This window comes from Vitis riparia, chromosome 10 (assembly GCF_004353265.1).
Source record: "Vitis riparia cultivar Riparia Gloire de Montpellier isolate 1030 chromosome 10, EGFV_Vit.rip_1.0, whole genome shotgun sequence".
In the NCBI taxonomy this organism is placed as follows: domain Eukaryota; kingdom Viridiplantae; phylum Streptophyta; class Magnoliopsida; order Vitales; family Vitaceae; genus Vitis; species Vitis riparia.
Window position 1 is genome coordinate 11,349,313 of NC_048440.1, and position 7,755 is coordinate 11,357,067.

Below are 7,755 nucleotides of genomic sequence, written 5' to 3' on the forward strand. Positions count from 1 at the left end.
CTTTGGATTTTCTTTGTTATTAAAAAGTTTTCGGTTGATATTGGGATGTGGGTGATTGAAAGAGTAGAGTAGTAGTAGGGTTTGTTTAGCAAAGGAATTGAAACATGCTATGTATGTGGATGCTTGCATGAGGGATGAAGGTATTGTTTTATGGGAGATGAAAGTAATAAAGCCACCTAGCTAATGATCTTCAATTTCCTTTTATAGAAGGGCAAAGCCTTATGATTCAATGTATTATAATAGCCCCTAACTAGAATTTATATTTGATCTTTTGTTTTTCTATGTTGATATTTTCATCCTTTCATAATTTTCCACATTGTGCTAGCCATCACTATCAAATCTCTACTTGTGAGATTATTTGTAGGGTTATTTGATTAGAAGGGATAAAACAAATGTATACTTGAAATAATCACTCCCATTTTTAGAAAAATGAAATATAACCTTTTTTAACACAAATATCCATCAATAATGTTTTAATTTCTATCTCATATTAATATTTTTTGGATTTAAAGTTTAGGAGTAAAAATGTCAAAATAAGATTATAAGAGTAATATTCAATAAATGGAAGTTGTTTTTCCAATGGTAGGTATCATCTTATCTTGTTGATGTATATATGAGTCTTATTATAGTATCGAGCTACTTTTTTGATAGGTATTGAAAAAATACCACAAATCAAATGATGTCATGTATAAAGGTTTCATTTATAGATGTTTGAGTCTCGTTCATTTGTTCCTTAGTCTTATTTGTTTGTATTCCCATCCAATGACCTAATTTTATCACAAACATCCAATGGTCTAGATAGGGAGTTCGGTATTCCATTTGCAATTTGTAATTACTATTATCTTTTATTGTGTCCGTTCAGACTTGAGGTAGGATGTCAATTTTACCGAGTGTTGATATAAGGTTAACAATTTAAAGTATGGATGGTAAAAGAACTTGTCCGGGTCCATTTATTCATATATAATTTTATATTTATAAAATTAAAAAATATTAAATATGAATTCTAGGATGGAGAATGAGGGCAAGGACATGGGTAAGGACAAGGAATTTGTCTCTCTAATGAGATTCCCCATCCCCGATATGTTTAGTCTAAGACAGGAAATGAGATAGGGATGAGGAAAAAAAAAATTACAAACAAGAATGGGGAACCTTGTTTGCCCCTGCCTTGCCCCTTTTACATCTTGATGCTTAAACTTTTAAGGCCCTATTTGTTGAAACAGGTTTTTTTTTTTTTTTCATTTTCAAATAAAATAGAAATTAGGAATGAAAACATCTTTTGTGAGTGCTTTCTATTTTCATTTTCTAGAAAACTAATTAGTGTTTTCTAGAAAATGGACAAAAAAAAATTAAAAAATTAATCAGTGTTTTCAAAAATTTCTAAAGAAAAGTGAAAATGGTTTTCTAGTTAAGAAAAAACATAAATGAGCTTATAGGACCACAATATAAAAGAAATATGTGTATTCTAAATATAAGAAAATACTACTATGAATAAAGCGTGACTCGTATACATTATATCAATAAGATTAATTTTACATTCTCTAAGGTTTTGGTTTTCATTGGTTTGAAATTTCGCCAAATAATTTTTTCATTTTGAGTTAGAGGAAGGTAAATGACAATAACAAGTGAGAAGAGTAAAAAAAGTATTTGATGACATTTCAAATTAACAGGTATTCCTTAGGAAGTCCAACCCAAGCATGAGTTTGCAATTCATTTGTTCTACATGCATTTGTGTCTAACATGCAATTGATATTTCCTCGATATAGGATTAATTGTAAAAATATACTAATTTAAATTAAATGTTATACTAATTTAAAAATGTATTAAGTTAATTTATTTTCAATATACTATTATTACACTTGAATATCAAAATAAAATAAAATATTAATTTAAAACTAAATTATTGCAAATGTACTAATTATGTGATTTAAATATATTTATGATTTTTATTTAAAAACATTGGTATATTTTGATACAAAATATTTTTATTTAAAAATATTGATAATTTTATTTATGATTTTATTTTTGTTTTTATATTTAATTAGTACACAAAATAAATTATAAGATAATTAAAATTAACTTATTTATAATAATTTAATTTTTTACTGATTTTTCACCGATATATCTCCTATATATCCCATATATCTTTGAAATTTTAGAGATTTTTTCCCATTTAGGGCCAATGTTTTACTTGTATCGTCAAGTGATTACCAAAATATTACCGATATTTTCGTCACACAATATATCTTACATATATATCATATTTACCTTCTCCGATATACGATATATTGACGATATATCGCGATATATCCCCATATTTTTGTCTTTGATTGCAGGAGTTGAAGGCTTGACCCACTAATCGAAAAAATGGGCAAAAATGTCAATAAATATTGAAATATGGCTGATAAATTTGTCCTGCCAATTATCCGTGTCAAATATGGGACCTCCTTGATTAGCAATGTCAAACCATGATTATAGGTAAGGGAAAATGGAAAAGAAAATCAAACTAGGACATTGTTCCACACAACCCCTTTGCACTAAATTATTGTAAACTAAAATATATAGTCATATAAAATCATTAAACAAATATAAAAAAAAATATTTATATTCACATTTATTTTTATGATACAATGTATAATGATAATTATGAAAATAATATAAAATAATTAATATGACATTTTTAATTTTTTTTTAAAATAATAGAATACAAAGATATGGAGATAAAATTAAATATTATAATTTTCTTTTTATACTTAAATATTATATGTGTTATATTAATAAAGTTTAAAATATTAATATATTTACATTTATCTTCATAATTTAATTTGATAGATGAAATATAAAAATGAAATATTATTAAAAAAAATTAATTTTATATAAATTATATATTTATGACATTACCAATTTGACCAAGTTTCAACCATCGGTTTGATCATTATACTATGAATCAATAATTTTTTCAATTTAATGATAAGTTCGATTATGAAAACGTTGATATTTCCAATTAATTAAAAGAAATGGAGGCTTTGTTGAATAGAATCGTCGATTAAGTATCTAAATCTTGGGTGGGAAACCCTAAATTTGAACCAAATACATTGAATGGATATTGTACTTTATATAGGAGGCCATTGGTTGTGGCTCTACACTAAAGTTTCATATGCATTGTTAGAAGAGTCTAAATGAACACAAAATTGAAAAAACAACTCATCTAATAATTTTTGGAGACATGAACTTGTTTGAACATTTTTATCCTAATTTATTTCCCTTTCACTTCTTTTAATATTTTAGAGTTATTTCCACAAATAATAACAAATAATCATGAAATTGGAAAAATAATCCCTTAGTGATTTTTTGGAGTCATGTCCATCTCTTAACATTTTTACCATTATTTATTAGGTTATTTGATTAAAATGGATGAAATAACCCTTAAATTGCAAATATAATCTTCCACTTTTTTAAACCTAAAAAATAATCATTACAGACAAAAATACCCTTAAACCCATCCCTTATACTTCAATTCCAATCCTCACCCATGAGCCTAATGCAAATAAATCTATTTTCATTTCAAGAGAGTGGTAAGCCAACATGAGAGAAAACGTAAAGCAAGTTTCATGGTGTCTTTCTTTCATTCAGTTCCTCTGAACTCTAGAAATCAACTTTCATGTGGTTCAACGTATTCCTTTGGTTCTATGAAGGTTTCAAAATGGACTAAAAAGAAACCCTAAGTGTCATGTTTCAATTCCCGTATTTTTTAAAAATCAAACCCTATTTTTTCATTGTACTAATTTTGTAAGTTCTCTTGGTTTATGAAAAAGAGCAAGGAAAAGATACTTTGATAAATAATGTCATTAAAGAGGTATAAAACCCTAGCAAGAAAGCCAAGTGAGTGAGAAAACAAGGCTTTGAAAACCATTCCATAGCAACAAAAAATGAGAATAAATCAATTAAATCAGTAAGAATTAATTTTCTACTTGAAATTTGAATTTTTATTTTTTTTTAAATTTATTTGTTATGAGTTGATAATATAATTGAATATAATTTTTGTGGAATTATTTGATCTAAGTTTTTAGAATTTTGATTTAAATACATTAAATACTTGATGTTTGATTGATATATCTATTTTTTTTATATCTCTATTTTCTCAATCTTTCATAATATTTCTTGATATTTTGGTCAAGAAAACTTAAAAAATGAAACTAAAGTTGTAATTTTTCTCTGTATAGTCTAAGATTTGAAGCAATATCTTAATGATAAGAAAATTTTCATAGTCGATTTGAAGCAACATCTCAATGATAAGAAAAAACTAAACTTAGATACTATCAAGTTCATTGCCAATAGGTTTAGGTTTAAGTTGCTTTGGTTTTGTTTCAAGGGGCTTTAAAAGATTCCCTTCATTTTTAGTTCTAGCTACAAATTGGTCAGATTTATTATCTTCAATTGCATTAGTATCCTCAATAACATTCTCATGAAATATGACACCTCATAGAATATTAGTGCTAGCCATGACATCCTTGAAAACTTTCCATCTGATAAGGATTCTCACAAGTCTACCTCTAAGCATTTATACACTCTAGGTGGTATTTTTTGCTATTTCTAAAACAACAAAGGAAGTCATTTAGTTTACTAAGTTCCTCATAGGACTTGGAATTGTTCCCTTGGTTATACCGTGTATGATCTTGTTTTGTGATAATAGTAGGACAGTGACACAGTCTAAAGAATCGAGGACCACCAGAAGGGAAAACACAAAGAGGAAGTACTATCTAATTCGTGAGATAATTTAGAAAGATGATGTGATTGTGGAATAAATTATTTCTATAGTGTATGCTTACTTTTAGGGTTAGTGGAAGATTGTCATGATAGAACCATTAAATGTATGAAATGATGTAACAATATGAGTTTTCGGTTATATTTTATTATCTCACTTTTACATTATGATTTATTTAAGCATTTAGACCTACATCATTTGCATCGTACTTAACTTAGGTGCATTAAGAGTTGCACAGAAGATCAAAGTCATGGGCTCCTTCCAAGTTGATGGATAGTTCATAGTTAGTTCATGGACTTAGGCAATTCATTTGAGGTTGTAGTGTACTAGATCGTAATTGTATAAATAACTTACATTAGTCATTGGGATGAGTTTCCCATGATGAATGCACTAGCGTGTATAGTTACACATTGGACAAGACGTGGTGAATCATAATATTGGGTGCGGATAGTCATGATTTCACTAAGTTATTATGTTGTATGAGCTTTCAACCTTAAGAGAACGTTGAACTAGTGTTGAGGTCTTCAATGACTTTAACTTATGAGTGAGACCCTAAAGTAGATATATATTCCTTATCGATTGGGTTATTGTTGATTAAGGTTAACAACAAATATTCTCAAAATAGGAACCATGATATCTCATGAGTTTGAGACAGTGTGTCCTCTTAGGTAATCCTAAGGACTTGTGATAATGAAATTTGTTGTCATAGTAATTCCTATACTGAAATTTGACATATGTTTTTTGTAGACTAGAGTATGTTAGTTAATTACGTAATAGGAGAATCTAAAACTTAGAGATGATAGAGATAATCTTTAATAGATCGATAGTTTTTGTCTTATTAGATTATGGACAACAATTCATTGGGAGCTTGTATGCCATGGATAGTAGGTTATGAAGCCAAAAATTGATTAAATTGAATTTAATTAATTTTCATTTAAATGTAATGTCGTAGGATATTTGATGAGAATCAACAAGCATTCAAGGATCCATTGCATGTTCCAGTTGGGCCTATTACTAAAGCAAGATCTAAGAAGATCAAAGAAGCACTTAATGGGCTAATTCAAGAGATTTGGGTTGATTCTACGCAGGACATTCCAAGCTTGGCCCAAAAGAAGATGAAGGTGTAATAAATTTAATCCAAGCTATTGAGGGCTAATCTGGCTTGATTGGGCGTGATTTATGGCGTGGATTAATGACTGATTGACTTTCCAGCTTCATATCAATTATTTTCTATTCTAGAGCTTCTAAATTCATGCCAAATCTACCTTAATTTTAAGCTTTTATTATTTAGAACGTTTTTTTAGCTATTTTCCTATTTTGGATCTGCTAATTTCAAACCAAATCAACTTTTATTTAGGGTTTTAATATTTAGTAAGTTTTTTTCATGACATATAAATAGCATGCACTCATTGTAATAGGGATGATTTTTATTGAATAAAACAATAAAAAAAAATGTGAGGCTTTGCTCTTCTTTTGGTTCTTTAAGAACTATGAACTTATCAGGGATTCTTCCTTGTGGCGTTCAAACTTTATACCTTCGGTTCGTGATTCCATTGTAATCATTGGGTCAAGGTCTGTTACTTATACTTTTGGTTCGCGTTTCACTTATAAACGTTGGGTCAATGTTCTATAAAAAATCTGAATTTTAGCTTTCTTGGGCAATTATTCCAATACTGTTTGTTGGGTCTCAAAGCGTGTCGATTGGGGTTCACATCATTTGGTATCAGAGCACAATTCTAAAATCAGTTTTCTATCCCTTTATCTTTTGTTTCCTGTTATCATCCTATCTCGTTCCTTTTGTGTTCTTTATTCCTCATTCTTATTTTTTTGACGTGCACTAGGTTAAAATCGTGCACCAAGCTCCAAAAAAAAAAAAAAAAAAAAAAAAAAATAGAAAAAAAATAGAAAAAAAAAAAAATTGTGTGTAGTTTCAATTCTCTCAAATCAAAATATTATTTTCTTTTTTCCTCTTCCTTTGATTTAGTGTTTTTATCATATTTTCTTGCCATTGGTATTAGTTTAAATGTACAAGTTGAATTTCTTGATCAAGTTTATTAGTTTAAGCAAAACTGAAAATGGGAAGCTACGAGTGGAAAAATGCAAGAGAGTGTGAGACTAGTATCGGGAAAAAGCCAATTTAAGAGTGAAACAAGAGTGTGAGTGCAAACACGTGAGGAGTGTTGTGAGGAATTATTTCTAACATTTTTTTGTAGTTTCAAAAATATGTCTTCCAATGGCAAAACATCAAATAAGAAAGGAAGGGAGAAGTCATCCCTCATGTTGTAGGCTATGCAACAACAGTTTGAACGCATGAACGTGGTGTTTAATGATATTCAAGATCAGATGGATAGGTAAGACGTTGTTATCGCTTCTTTACGAGAAGAGCGTACCCAAAGAGCCCCTAATGCTAGAAGGCAAGGAAGGCGTGCACGTGTTGATGATTCTGATGACTACCCTGAGGATGAGTTTGAAGATGAAGAGGATCAAGCTTCATTGAACCATGAGGGCAGGTTTGCGCCAATGGGAGAAAGGTGTGGTAGAGGTTTCCGAATAGCTCCAAGATGGCAAGATAGGACTGATAGAAACCTAGGAAACATCAAAATGAAGATACCATCGTTCCAAGGGAAAAATGATCTAGAAGTGTACTTAGAGTGAGAGAAGAAGGTGGAGTTCACCTTTAAGTGTCATAACTACTCCAAGGAGAAAAAGATAAAACTAGCTGTGATTGAGTTTACTGACTATGCTATTATATGGTGGGATCAACTTGTGATGAATAGAAGAAGAAACTATGAGAGGCCTATTGAGACATGAGAGGAAATGAAAGCCACCATGAGGAGGCGATTTGTCCCTAGTCACTACATAGAGACTTGTATCAGAAATTATAGAGTCTTACTCAAGGCTATAGGAGCGTGGATGACTATCACAAGGAGATGGAGATTGCCATGATTTGGGCTAATGTAGAAGAGGATAGAGAAACTACTATGGCAAGGTTT

General features: G+C 29.6%; 1 pseudogene; it reads left to right on the plus strand.

Moving 5' to 3' along the window:
• The first annotated feature begins 7,692 nt into the window (after positions 1-7,692).
• The window catches only part of LOC117923096, a 2,927-nt pseudogene continuing 2,864 nt past the window's right edge, over positions 7,693-7,755 (plus strand).